At 39.8% G+C, this 15262-nt stretch overlaps 1 pseudogene; it reads right to left on the bottom strand.

Moving 5' to 3' along the window:
- Positions 1-2116: 2116 nt before the first annotated feature.
- On the bottom strand, positions 2117-4197 carry LOC139733056 (actin CyI, cytoplasmic-like; annotated as a pseudogene).
- Between the last annotated feature and the right edge of the window lie 11065 nt (positions 4198-15262).

Genomic DNA, 15262 nt, shown 5'->3' with positions numbered 1-15262 from the left:
TTCTGTTAGAAATATTTTTCTCTTTCTTTTGAAGTTTATTTATTCTTGGGGTGGATTTCTTCTTTAAGCCTTCATGATCCTTCCGCGACCTCTCATCAAAATGCATGTGGGCAATGGACACTGAGTCGGTGAGGGCGGGCCACACTGAAGCATCTATACGGGCATTTGCTATAATCCCAGGTTGACAGTTTCGTGTTATTGAACTTGCTACCTTTGACTTGACAAAATCATAACATACATATTCACATAACTGTGTGTAAAATAACTTTATCTCTTCCAGTTTTGCGATAGTCCTGACAATATTGTTGCAACATATCGCACTATTTTTTTTCTTCTTTTATTTGTACCAAGAAAAGTGCGCTACTGGAAATAAATCTCATTTGAATTGAATTAAACTGAATTTATATGGGCCATAAAAGAGAAGATGCGAGATGTACAGTATGTCCCCCCCCCCCGCAAAAAAAAAAAAAAATACAACCCACTGACAACACCTAATATGACTAAACCGTCTAAATGCTACTTTAGAGTCTTAAAATATAACATCTTTTAGCTCTATTTGGCAGAAAACCCCATTCAATTTGGTTAAGCGATCACAGAGATTGTTGTATAGCATGTCATGAGTCTGATTCTTCTAAGTTTAGCACTTGGATGCTCTTGGAAATGCAAATTAATGTGTGAACACAATAGACAGAACTTGGAGGGAAGAGACTTCTGACATGCTCTACAAAATTCCTCATTTCTCTTTGATCACTGAAGCAAATCGAATGGGGTTTTCTGTAAGATGTTGGCAATGAATTGCATTTGGATTGATTCACAATCTTTAAAGCTACCGTTGCGGAGGGCACCGTTGTAATTTTTTTGGGACATATTATATTATGGTATAGTAAAAAAGAAGAATCCCTGTGGACTAATGACAACACATTTTCCAAGCAATGCATTCATCTTTCCAGACTTGCTCTTTGTAACTTAGTGGTGCCATTTATGAAGTTTATTGTTTATTCCATATAATATGCAATGCGTGAATAGGTCTGATACATAACAATAGAATTGTGTAAAAGTTTAAATCATATAACATGCATACTAGCATACTTCGCAAACTTGCCACATTGTTGAGACGATGATTTTATGCAGGCCAGAGGTGATTACCATATTCACGTAATCACGCTTGAGTCACTACCGAAATCAGATTTTTAAGTCGCTGTTGTTTTGTTTAAGCTTTTGAGACAATCAAAGCATTCAGACATTATGTTATGTTATGTTATGTTATGTTATGTTATGTTATGTTATGTTATGTTATGTTGTGTTATGTTATGTTATGTATAGTAGCGCACGCTATGCACTGCGTGCGATATACTCTTTGGTAAATAGTTATTTTTGACAATAATGACGAATGTTTGACAGGAAGCGACACTCCATTCAATGATTCATGGCTTTGACGTGTTTATTGCAGAAAAAAAAACAGTCTCATTAATACATGAACAAAAATCCGAAATAGCATAGCAAACCATAAACATGAAGAATCGACTGTCTTGAGCTAGCGTCAAGCATGCAGCTCAGTAAACGAAAGACAACGATATAGTGTTGTGTAAGTTAATCATATCAAATGTTTCATAAATACACAGCTGTGCACAAAAGTTGATGATATAATTTTGCTATCAAAAGCCATTAACAGAACAGAAAATTAAAGAAAATATACATCGGGCCGTTTTTCATAGTAGTGTGTTGGCGCCGTGTATAATAAACGCGGTGCAGCTTTCTATGTGCCACCGTATACCAAGTCGTGAAGTGACGATGTTATTGGGATAGACCCGGCTGTGATGCACGCCTTCTGACGTAAATATTTTAGAGTTCTTACATCCCACCCCATGCTGGTGAAGAATAGGTATATATATGAACAATTCTTTCACAAGTCAAGAGCAAACCGTATACATGTTAGTTGATGGAAGAGAAGGAAAGACAAGAAAGAAGGAGATGTAATAGCAAAAGAAGAAAAGATATAATAGAGAGAAAAAGAGAGAGATGACAAAAAGAGGTGAAAAGAGGGAGAAAAATCTGTGAAGAAAACAAAGAGCGAGAGAGGTATGTATTTATTTTTTGAGAGTTTGATGGTCGCTCCTTAGAAGCACTTCCTGTGGACGATGGATGGGCCAGACTCGTCGTACTCCATCTTGCTGATCCACATCTGCTGGAAGGTGGAGAGGGAAGCCAGGATGGAGCCTCCGATCCATACAGAGTATTTCCTCTCGGGAGGAGCGATGATCTTGATCTTCATCGTTGGTGGCGCCAGCGCGGAGATCTCCTTTTGCATGCGGTCGGCGATGCCTGGGAACATGGTGGAACCTCCGGACAAGACGGTGTTGGCGTACAGATCCTTACGGATGTCGACGTCGCACTTCATGATGCTGTTGTAGGTGGTCTCGTGGATACCAGCAGTCTCCATTCCAATAAAGGATGGCTGACAGAGAGTTTCCGGGCATCGGAATCGCTCGTTGCCGATGGTGATGACCTGACCGTCGGGAAGCTCGTAGCTCTTCTCCAAGGAGGAAGAGGAAGAAGCCGTCTGCATCTCCTGCTCGAAGTCGAGAGCGACATAGCAGAGCTTCTCCTTGATGTCGCGAACGATTTCACGTTCGGCTGATAAGTACGATAAGAAAGAAGATATATTTTATTATGGATTTGAAGACAATTTCATTCAGTGAAGACTTAATCATTGAATTATTTCCGATATAGATGATTATAGCTGTTAGATCTCAGTCAGTAGTTTCTTGACTTTGGTAATCAATAATCCGGCAATAATCTGGTTAAGTTCAATAAAAAAATCCAACATACCGTTGCTAAACTCAGCAACGTATGTTCCATTAATCTTTTAAATAATCATGTGCTATTACGAACAAAGTACTGATGCATTTGCTAACATGAGAACTACTCAGGAGCTAAACATTATTCTTCTTTATTCAGGGTATAGAGTTGCTCTTACTTACACTCTTTGGATTGATACAACGCGATGCTCCGCTGTGGTAAGCTTCATTGGTAAATAATGATTGAAAACCGGGAAACATGGAGATTGAAATTAAAACTTGTAAGTTGCACATGTCTTGCGATTTCATTTGTCAATGTATTGTAGTGTATGACGGATCAACTTGTGAAGAATATTCAAAGGATGTTTGTCTTTGTGTCTTGCAAAAAGCTGCGATATAATGTGGCATCAACCATGTTTTAACCTACTACAATGTGATGTGTGTCTGTGTGTGGAAAGGGGCGGGGGTTTCCCAAGAGAAATCCTACCGGTGGTGGTGAAGGAGTAGCCACGCTCGGTGAGGATCTTCATTAAGTAGTCGGTGAGATCACGACCAGCCAAGTCCAGACGGATGATGCGTGGGGAAGGGCGTAACCCTCGTAGATGGGCACGGTGTGGGAAACACCATCGCCAGAGTCGAACACGATACCAGTGGTACGTCCGGAGGCGTACAGGGACAGCACGGCCTGGATGGCTACGTACATGGCGGGTGAGTTGAAGGTCTCGAACATGATCTGAGATCGAGAAACAGATTTTGAAATTGGAGAACTATACAATTAACAAAGGACAACATGTAATACTAATGGCAGGGTTCTCCGATAGAGCAGTGGCAACACTAAAGAGACTAACCTGGATGAAGAAGACTATTATTATTATTATTACTATTGTTATTATTATTATTATTATTATTATTATTATTATCATTGATATGGTTATCATTGTTATTATTATTGTTATGATTATCATTATTATCATTATTATTATTATTATCATCATCATCATCATTATCATCATTATCATCATCATTATTCACCTGGGTCATCTTCTCCCTGTTGGCCTTGGGGTTGAGGGGAGCCTCAGTGAGAAGGACCGGGTGCTCCTCGGGGGCGACTCGGAGCTCGTTGTAGAAGGGTGTGATGCCAGATCTTCTCCATGTCGTCCCAGTTGGTGACGATACCGTGCTCGATGGGGTACTTGAGGGTGAGGATACCCCTCTTGCTCTGGGCCTCGTCTCCGACGTAGCTGTCCTTCTGTCCCATGCCGACCATGACACCCTGATGGCGGGGCCTGCCGACGATGGATGGGAAGACAGCCCTTGGGGCGTCGTCTCCGGCGAATCCGGCCTTCACCATACCGGATCCGTTGTCACAAACAAGGGCGGCAACGTCGTCGTCACACATGATGCTGTACGAGTCTTCTGGTTATAGGGGGGGGGGGGGGGGGGAGACAAATTAAATCTCTCTTTCTTACTTCTCAAAAACCCACCCAAACAAAACAAACAAACAAACAAACAAACAAACTAAAACGAAACAAATCAAAACAAACATAAAGTTACAGAGGAGAAAACCGATGATACGGCTGTACCCACTATCGTGACTTTAAAAAGGAAATACAACAGCCGCATCATATAGTTCTAACGTAAAAGCTATGATTCTCACGCTGGCATATACCTTGCCACACCGGAAACCAAATGGCGTATCAGATCCCTTACGCTGTATTCATACATCCTTTCAATACAGCGGATTGCTGTATAGTTTTTTTTTTCTTTTTTTTTATCTCAGACTGGAATATATGTTCTGCTCTGTTTTTAGCAATTATTTGTCGATATGCAATGGAATCTGCCTATGTAAGAGACGACATCAACATGCGCAACGCACTGTCAACATGAGACGACAAGAAAAAAAAAAGAGAAAATGAAATTTGTACGGGGTGGGGGGGGGGGGGTGGGGGAGAGATGGAGTGGGTGGGGGAGGAGGGAGAGCAAGGCGGCTAGGGAGAAAGATAGAGAAAGTTTCTCTCTAACGGATTACATAGGCGCCTGTACTGATTATAGTCAATGCTGGTGACAGTGGAACCACTCGACATAGTGCGGTTCTCTCTTCATAAAGCCTTTCAAACTTTTAGACTGTGCTCCCCTTGAGTCGCCATTCACGCGTAACCTTACCAAAAAATATCACTGAATTGGTGAATTGACCATCATTCTTTGAGAGATAACAGGGTAAAAACTATAATTTCGAGTCAGTGAGGCGTTTCTTAAAATCCGTCCATTGTTGTCATTTTATTGGCAAGAAGGGCGATTGTTGCTATTCGAAAGTCGCCTGTTGGGGCGTGACTCGCGACGTGCATAATGAGGTATATTCCTAGGCACCTATAGTCAAGGAGGTGAGACGATCAGTCTCACCTCCCTGCTATAGTTAACCCAAAGTAAAGATATTTAATGGTAATGCCTGAGTAATGATTATGGCATAGTTTCCATGAAGAATATAGTGATAACTGTAGTAAAGGCGTCCCTTTGTAAAAAATAAACAAAAGTATATAATCAATCACCATATTTTTTCTTTTGTTCTCTCTCTCAACTCTCTCTCTCTCTCTCTCCATAAGGGCTGAAGGATTCTGCAAGTTGCCACACCCATTCCGATCCACAATTTCCTTTCAACCGTTTGATTTTTTATTATGTAACAGTTCACATTGTACTTGACTGCATTCTCTCGATTGTTCCATTCATCACGTCCAATGAGATGCGCTTGGGACCCCGAGATTTACTATAGACATAGTCTCAGTTCCAGGCCTGAACCTTTCTACCTTACTGGAAGACTACTCGCCCAATCACGTCTTGATTATCAACACTTCGCAGCCGAAGTGGAGTCAAACCCACTATCTCTGCACAATTCTGACATTTCTGCAATTCTGAAAATTCTGTCAACATTTTTAGAAATTTGCAGAACATGATACTTGCATTTCTCATCTGGTCAGTGGCATGTGATATCAAAGTTGAAATAGATCTACAGGGAAATAATGCATTATGTCCTCTCAGTGAGGGGTATAAGTGAAAACCCGCTGTCGCTACAAAAAAAAAGAAGAAAAACTTATTGTCAATTTAATATGAACGTTCAAGATAACTAAAAACCGCAAAAACACAGGTTACAGCCATACGCGTGTAGTTGCAGCCTGAGCAGTTTAAGATCATAACTCTACATGCACGGCATTAACCATTGGAAAGGATGTACAATCGGTAACGTATGTTACCAGTTGGTACCAATTTATTACAAAATATCTATTCAACATCATATATCTAAGTATAGAGCTGGTATTTTTCTTGCTTTGCTATTGGTTACCTTCTATAATTCAGCACCTAAAAATAACGTAAGGTCCATTGCAGATGCTTTCTTGATGAACCACGAACAATTACCGGCAACGTATGTAACACAGCTTAGAATACGATTTTATAACCAGGTAATGTTAGTACGTTGTGAATACTGTTCTATATAATGTTAGTTTTGTCAGTATTGATGTAATCGGTTGTAATCTTATATAATAGCCACTGCAAAATAGAAAATGTTTAATCAATCAAAATATCTGACCATTCGTGCTCACATTGTACTACCTCAAAACATGCGTAACGCATGTTCCAGACAATTTGAGACGAGTTATGGGTGGTGAAAAACAACATTCCAAGTACAAACAAGACAGAATTTCTTTCATATTATCTCAGATGGACAATCAAAAGTGTATAATGTAAACCTGCTTTGCAGAAAGATATCTTTTGAATGTTTACAACATCGATATGTTACCTTGACAAGATTTTCGTTTTCTAGCAACGTTTTTTCTTTCACCTTTATCCCTCGGGGGGGGGGGGGGGGGGGCATAATGCATTACTCTGGCTTTATTTCCCTGTAAATTTATGCTCTCAACTTTAAAAACACACGCCACAGAATAGATAAGAGGCAAGAATTAGGTTCTGCATTTTTGGATATGATATGGGACCACAGGCGCAAAGGATCTACAACCCATTTATGGCCAAGCATTGCAAGCTCTATAGGCCTACATATCAACACATTTGTAATCACTATGAACTAAACTTCGTAATTATGGTCAATGAGTCTAAGTGAGTCTGTTGGATTGAAACGTGGTTCCAATGTCCTGTTTTTCTCAAAGAAATACCCAACAACGTGCATTACCAGTAAGTGTGTTTTAGGCTTCTCTTCTCAAAGAGAGGTCGCAATTATTGTTTATCACATGGGGGAGCATAATGAGCAATTCATGGTTTTCCTGGTTAATGCCTTCTTTTCCCGAAAGAATATGGCAGGTGGGGATATTGAAGGACCTTAAATTCTATTTTCTTACGAAACATGCAGGAGAGGAAGGAAGAATATGGTCACATTCGAACTTAGGCCTATCCCCCAATTATTAGGTTTAGCAGTTGTACATTATTGCTGACTGTACAACATCGGAATGGTGAGAGTATGATCACACATGTATTGGATGAATAAGCATGTAGTCCTGCCTTAAATGCTGAATTATGACCACATTAAAATCTCAAGTTAAAGTCACAGAACCCCGCCCGATTGGTTTACGCACAGCTGTAGTTCTTACTACGTAGTTTAAAGCGTGGTCCTAGACGGTGGCTGAATGCACACAGGGGTGTGGTCACCCTTCCCACAGCGGATCGAGGTACGTACCTTGGTATTGCACAGGACAGGAACGTCTAGAGAGAGTCCGTCTTTCGGTCAGTGGCTGTAAAAGTAGAGTGGTCAACTCTGCTTAGAGACGAAGCATTTTTAATCCTGTATGGTAATCCGATGAAATGACCATCTCTTATGACCATATAAGGAGTTGTTTTCGGTATGATACGCCTCGAAAAACTTTAGCTATGCATACTATTGAGCAGAGCTTTCCATTGTGTAATATTTTTGTTCAGCTCAATAAAATTCCCTCCCTAGATTCTTGAAAGGAGTTCTTGAAGGTTGTAACGATTTCTATAGGGTAATTATAATTATAAGGCTGATCCTAGCGCTGGTAGATCTTACAGAATTCCCCATGAATACCAAAGTGCATCTCGTTTCATAGAGTCACATACTGCAGACGATCTTGGTCCATACACAGTATTTATACAAGTCTTTCAAAGCGAAAAAGAAAGAAAGAAAGAAAGAAAGAAAGAAAGAAAGACACTAAACTTGCTGCAAAATTAATCATATTGTTGCCATCCTTTTTTGGTCTTTGTGTTTCCTGTTGTTGCTTAAAATACAATTGAAAATCAGTTTTAGAGCGTTCTACAAGCATCAAAGTCTGTAGGGCTTGCTTGTTTGTTTTCATTTTCTATCCGTACAAGATGGCTGGATAGCCAACATTATTCAGCTGCACTCTGGGATCCAGTCTTACCAGGGAGGTGAACAATAGAGCATTGAGCGAAGGGGAAAAAGTAAGGTATCATTTATTTGAAGAGTCTCCATCCCTCTGGAGACGAGCCCTGCCCTGAGCAGAGAGCTGCTGGGAGACAGATGGGGGGGGGGGGGGGGGGGGGGGTGGGTGGGTGGGGGAGGGTGAGCTCAATTATTGATGCAGCCCGTTTCGCACAAAATGAACTGTGTTCTGAACTGCCAACTTTGTTGGTATCTTTTCATGAAAACAGAGGAGAACACACTAAACCCATCACTATTTTGTTAGGTTTTTAACATTCTGACACGTACCCTTTGTAACTGTTTTGATCCGCCGACCGTTAAAACATTGATGAATTAAGTGTACAAGTATAATCAAAGTACAAGGGATCAATAGACCTATCCGTCCAGGGAGGTGACTTGATCCGTCACATTTCAGTGCTCATCCGGGAGAAAACTAATACCCTTTTAGCAGGACCTAGCTATTACCGGGTAGTTGCCGGGAGGATACTTCGCCGCGAATGCCGCGAACTACGAAGGCCACTCCAGGGTAACTTCCGAGACGTCGCCAAATAAGGTGACAACTTGTTAGTCTGGAAGTATAGTGGAGACATGTCGAGACGTCTTCTCAGTCGCAAACGTTTGTCCTCAAGACCGCAGAGACGTCTCAGAGATCCCGGGGACAAAACTGTTCTATGTGACCGGGCCGCAACCACAAACACGTCGCGAAGACGTCTCCGAGACCAGTTGGAGACTGGAAAAAGTATCCGAAAAAAAGCGAACATGTTTGAGTCTCTCACGACTCTCCGTAGACCGGATTAGTCTCCAGAAGACGTCGCGGAGATGTCGTGGTGATGTCTCCGTGACCACTCCGCGACCAGCGAGGCTCTACCCAATGAGATACCTACAGTCTACCCGGGGCATTCTCCGGAGACGAAACACTGGGCCACGTGTCACGGTATACATAGACCCTCGTTCCACATAACCGAGACCCGCGAGAGACCACTGAGAGACCCCAAATTTGAAAGATCTCTCAGCAGTCTTCAAGACCACAAACAAAAATAGTGTCTATGTGAAAAAAGACCTTGAAAATCGTTACAAGATTAACAAAAAAGTAATTTTCCAGCAATTTTTTTTTCAGAAATCTCAGAGGGACCTTGAAGATTGTCGAACGTTCACTGAGAGATACCCCCTTTCGCACGAGGGAGCTTTTATATTTTTAGAATTGAAATTCAGCGATCTGTTGCACACTTTTGGTGGATCATTGGGAATTTTTAATCCAAGAAGTAAGACAATATTTTGACATTTATTCTATGTTGTAAACAAGGAAAATCCCCTTTTAATTTCCTTCCTACAGAACTGCTAGAGCAAGGAATCTTCGTCGAAAATAAACGACATACCAATATCGCTTGTGCCGTTTAAAAACGTTACAATCTATACAACGTACAAGCAATAATTCAGCAGTACTACAATGATGCTAACTATAGTCACTAATCACCGGTATCGATCACCACTGTCGCAATTCTGATTATCAGTGTGTGTGTGTATGTGTGCGTGTGTTTAAAGCAATTCTTGGCAAAGATTATCTCGAAGCGTCTCTTTGCGTTGCAAGACAAAGCAAAAGTGGAATAGATTTGCATAATAGTGCAGAAAATGAAACTTTTTAGTTGTCCACTACACATAATTGATTTAATGAACAATTTGATTTATGTGCAGTATCATTTCCTATACATACATCCGTGGACCAACTACTGTACTAGGTCCATGGTACAACATACAGACTCATGATCTGCCAAAGACTAGAGAAACACACACGCAAACCCTTGACTATGAACAGGAGATCGCGGAATGCAGATCCTGAGTCTATGCGTTGTATAATAATCACATGTAGTCATGTGATGCAAGGTGTCCCACCACCTGACCACTTTACGCTCCAGAGCCTTACGAAGGCCATGCCAGGCATTGTATCATATTGTAGTGTAGTACGAGTAATGTACAGCTGTATATTTCAGTATGTTTCATCCATGCGCAGACGACAGACATGATAAAAAACAGCCTTTCGCTGAATCTTGTCGCCGTGCTTAAATAAATCAATTAAAAAAAAACACGAAAACGAAACAGGCCGATAAGTTTGATTGAAGAGAAAAATAGAGAATAACGTCCGCCTCAAGCTTGATTTCTTCCACAAATGTGTACATATAAGATATATGAATATGAGTATTCATGATTATTCATGGAGACCAGTATTCGAACATGTGTGTTTCAGTAGTCATGCTGCATTATATAGATGATGACTGGCGGGGGAGGGAACATGCCGAATGTTCCACCCGAAGGGTTTGAAATGCTATTGAGGAAGGTTATAAGTCCCGAGACGAAGTCGAGGGACTTAGCCTCCCGAAATAGCATTTCAAACCCTGAGGGTGGAACGTTTGGTACATGTTCCCGACAACAAAAGTCATCATCTGTTATGTTATATGGGTTAGTCAAATTACTAGTATCACGATTTCGTACGCATTACAATAATCGGTCATTTGCTTTTTCACATTGTATGGAAAAAGGCAAATTTATCCTATCGATTGCGTGGAAAATGTGATCGTTCAATCGTTTGGTATCGTTTATCATTTGTTACATGAAAATGTTTTCCAATGGGAGAGCATTACAAAAATGTTCTGCCCATGAGCGAACATAACCAATGTGCCTCCATCACGTGATTATGTTTAGCCAATCACTAACCGGTATTTAGCTACATGACAGAATATAATCGTAAATTTCTGCCGTGCGGGCGCATCAGACAGTTTGTCTTTTATCTCATTTTCACTGAAAACACTTAATAATAATAATAATAATAGTCAGTTCTTAGAAACGCATAATACCATAAGATAGTCTCTATGCGTGTACAAAATAATGAAACAAAATCTATCACATATTTCTCTATTCAAACATGTAATCAACAATTGTCAAAAAGATGAGTTTTTAACACAGATTTGAATTTATCAAAATCTGTAATGCATCTAACACTGAGAGGGAGATTATTCCATAATGAGGGTGCCATTTTTCCAGAAGCCCTATCACCATAATTATGTCTTAGATTTCACACTTATTTCAGAGAGGAGATTTTTTGATTTTGAGCGCAGATTACGACCAGGATGATATGGCTTGATGAGTTCACTGAGATATGCAGGGGCATTTCCATGAAAACATTTGAATACAAGGGTCAAAATCTTAAACCTGATACGAGCTCTTATGGGCAACCAATGAAGACTACGAAGAATGGGAGTTATATGATCAAATTTCCTTTTACGTGCACTTAACTTTTTTATGAGGACATCGTGGACTAAGGTGATGCATTCGCACGATTAAGTAACATTGACAATCGAGGACTTGTTCCCGAGCAAGGTAGTTGTGAAGGGCGTCATGACAAAATTATGAATTTCTGTGATGCGGGGGCACCATACTTTTTCTCTTTTATGTTCACTGCAAACACATTCTGTCTGTGAGGGCATCAAGGACTAAGTTGATGCATGTTATGCATGGTTAAGTTGAATAAATGATATTGTATGAGGTATTGTTCCCAAGCAACAAGGCCGAAGTGAAAAGCGTGTCAGTTCTGCCAAACCGATAAAATCTGCTGAGTTGTTGGAATAAAATTGCATTACTGAACTTCACACCTGCCTGTGAGCAAGTAGCTAGAATCAATCATGTCCATAGTGGTGATTAGTTGACTGTTAATCGTGTGTCGTACGTCTCTGAAAAGAACGAATGCTATTCAAAGTGAAGGGTTTTAAGACACGATATTGACTTTGGAACAGAGGCCTAATTGCAGCTCCATCATCCGGGAACTCTGCAGCTGTTTCTTGATGCAATTGATTAAAGTTATGGTAAGTCTGGAGTACCAGTGGACGCTGGCTATAAGCAATGTCATCCAGCACTATCTGTGATTTATTTCACCTTACATGATATAGTATGTCCAAGAACCCAAGTACAAGAACATCAGTATTATGTAAGACGACGTTTATTTCAAGCGATGCTGTATTGACAGTGATTAAGGCCTATAAGATGATGAACTAAAACAGCAGCAGTACAACAAGCTGTGTGGTTCAGCATTTTGTTAACACAAATGTTCTGATATGTGATAACTTCTTGCTCTGAATTTCGTTGTGTGGTATACAAACTTTACTGTCGTTAAATTCTCCGATAAGTTGTTGAAAACCTGGAAACTAAATATAATCTTCAACACAAGCTACGTTTAGATTTTAGTCATGTATGGCGTTTTCTCCATAACACTTCCTCTGAAAATCAGATGGGGGTGGGGATATAATACACTCTAAAATAATCCGGGTCAGAACTGCCCCGGAACTGGGTCCGTTGGGGTCACACATCGTTCCAGGTCAGAAATGACAAGGAATGAGGTCAGATATGACCCCATACAGAGTCATGAATTGGGTCAGGGTGACCCCATTCCGGGTCTTCATGACCAAATTCCAATCATTTTTAACCCGGAACGGTATGTGACGCCAACGGACCCAGTTGCGGGTCAGTTCTGACCCGATTTTTTTCTTTTTTTTAGAGTGTAGAGGATCGCAATTATGAATGTTATTGAGTACAGTGCATGAGGTTATTAAATGAAAAAAATGGACTGGTCCGTCTAGAATATCCAGGGGTTCGTTTTACACTACTTTTCCCTATCAACACGTAGTAAACAAAATTTTTGTTCTGTGTGACTATCTTTCTCCTTTACATTTTCCTGGTTGTTTCCCTTGCTGCGACAGTTTCCCGAGAAGACTTTTGTCCGGAAGAACTTGAGTGCAGTGATTACAGGTTTCTTGATTATTTTAATTGGTAAGATGGCGGATTATGACAACTGAGTGAGATCTTATCTTTGAATTGTTCAATATTAAGTGTGTGATGTGAGTAATACTAATTTCGTTATTGCATTATGTTATTACATTCTTTTCATTGCATATGCTTGTTTGTTTGTCCACAACTCATTTGTTTTTTGTGTTTAATGAAAGCAAATGTAGTTGTAATGATAAACATCACATTGTCATATTTGAGTCTAACTTTGAGTGTGAACTTTTTGGTATCAATATTCGCCGATTTCAGGATGAATGCAAAGCTAGCACAAACGCTCTTTTTCTTTCTCTCCAAATAATGCTACCGCAAGAAGATATTGTCAAAATCATTTTTCAAATCAGCCTCAGTGATAGGATATCTTTCACATTTCAAACCTCTTGCTGAAACTGGCACTGTAATGATCGTAATTTTCCTGTAATTCCTGATAAACCAATAAATCAAATCAAATCAAATCAAATCAAATCAAATAGATAACAAAACTCTGTCAGGTTTGATCGATATGTTTTGGCGTTTTGTCATTTTCTATTTGGGTCACCGTGTCTATAGCTCATGGACCGTATAGCTCGTGGGCCTATTAAATTTACTTTAACAGTGTAAACCTAATGTCTTTATAGCTCGTGGGCTGTATGACTCGTGGATGTCGAACTCGTGACGGACATCCCAATTCATTTCGGTTCCTATCAGACAAAAATTCAGAATGTAGCCTCACAAGAGACGTGTTCAGTTCCTCGTGCCGTGACGGCTACGGTCTGAACTACACCCTACCGATGAGTCGGCATTGCAAGGGTAATACCATCCCAAAGTTGATTCCATGGTCGCCGTCTGAGAACGCTCAAATTTCTCGCCAATGCAAAAGGCGCAGTAGGATCGGCAAAATATCACCAAGTTGGAGACTCTGTCGAATTCCAGGTACATGAATACATCATGATTGTTCTCATGATTGTTTGTTCGTTCATTCGTTTTCGTATAAAATGATGCTTACATAATCATATAAATCCTTTACTTGGTGATTAGATTGAGGCACTGTTACGTATTCGAAGAGCAGTTGGATTAGAGAATACACAGTAAATGTATATATAGACGAGGGTAATCTGCTTCAGCAAAGTTTTCTTGTTATTTTCTTTTTAAGCCAACAGAATATGATACACGGAAAAACATTTTTTCCCTTGTACTTTCGTATAGTATGTATTTCTATTATACCAGTTATGTCTCCTCTTTGCAGAACGGCGTATTTATTCTTCTAGAAATAGAGATACGAATGTTTTGTTTGTTCTATATATGTAGCTAAATATATTTATGAAAAAATTAGTACGTGATAACAGAGACAAAGCATAATTTGCAAAGGTGATAGAAAGTAAACATAGCGATGGAAAAAAGTGATCTACTGATTTCACATGAACGTACAAAATGTATCCTTTATGTTTGCCTAAACAATTATATCAGCAAGTACGCTACAGTATTTTTTTTGTTGTTCAATGTCCCATTTGTGACTGCCACATCTACCTTAATACTCCTTAGATAATGTATGTAGGAACTCTAAAGAGATTGTCTAATAAAGCATGAATACAAAGATCAGTGAGAGTGGTCGCATTAAAAAATGATATCCATCCCGCTTGCCGGATATAAGTGCGTGAACGACCTTTTAATTTTGCATTGGAGTAACACTAGTAAGCGTATCCAAGGACGTATCCATCAAGGACACATGCTAAACTACTCCTCTCATCCCCTCAAAAAGCAAAACAAAGCAAAACAAAAATAATAACAAAAACGAAAACAAATGCAAAATCAACTAGATATATCGCTACGGCGACTGATATGCCTCCGCCATTATGCATGGTTCTCCTAATAGGTCTATAGTACAATGTCTTGACAATGTGTGATGACAGTTTCACACAATTGGCAAAATATTAAAATGACAGGTTTGCCACAAATGTGCTGAATGTTCACTTTCCTAGAACTAGGTTCAATTGGATGAATAATTAAAATGTCAGAGTGCAGGTATTTGGGGAACTGATGATTTTTACTTGACTTTTGACCCTTTTATAAGTTTATGCATTGAGCAATTTTCAAGGTATTGAGAAAAAGTATGATTTCAGTATCAAATGGGAAAATAGCATTATCTAAACCTTGCCTTTGATCTTTGACCTCACAGTTCCAAAGAGAATCACTGTTAGGTTGAACATGCATAAATATGTAAGTTTCATGATGATACCTTGAGTTACTTTTGAGATATGGA

Source organism: Diadema antillarum, unplaced genomic scaffold (assembly GCF_040938485.1).
Source record: "Diadema antillarum isolate AM-2024a unplaced genomic scaffold, OU_Dant_1.0 scf00000024, whole genome shotgun sequence".
Taxonomy (NCBI): Eukaryota; Metazoa; Echinodermata; class Echinoidea; order Diadematoida; family Diadematidae; genus Diadema; species Diadema antillarum.
This window is presented reverse-complemented; position numbering and strand designations above follow the sequence as displayed.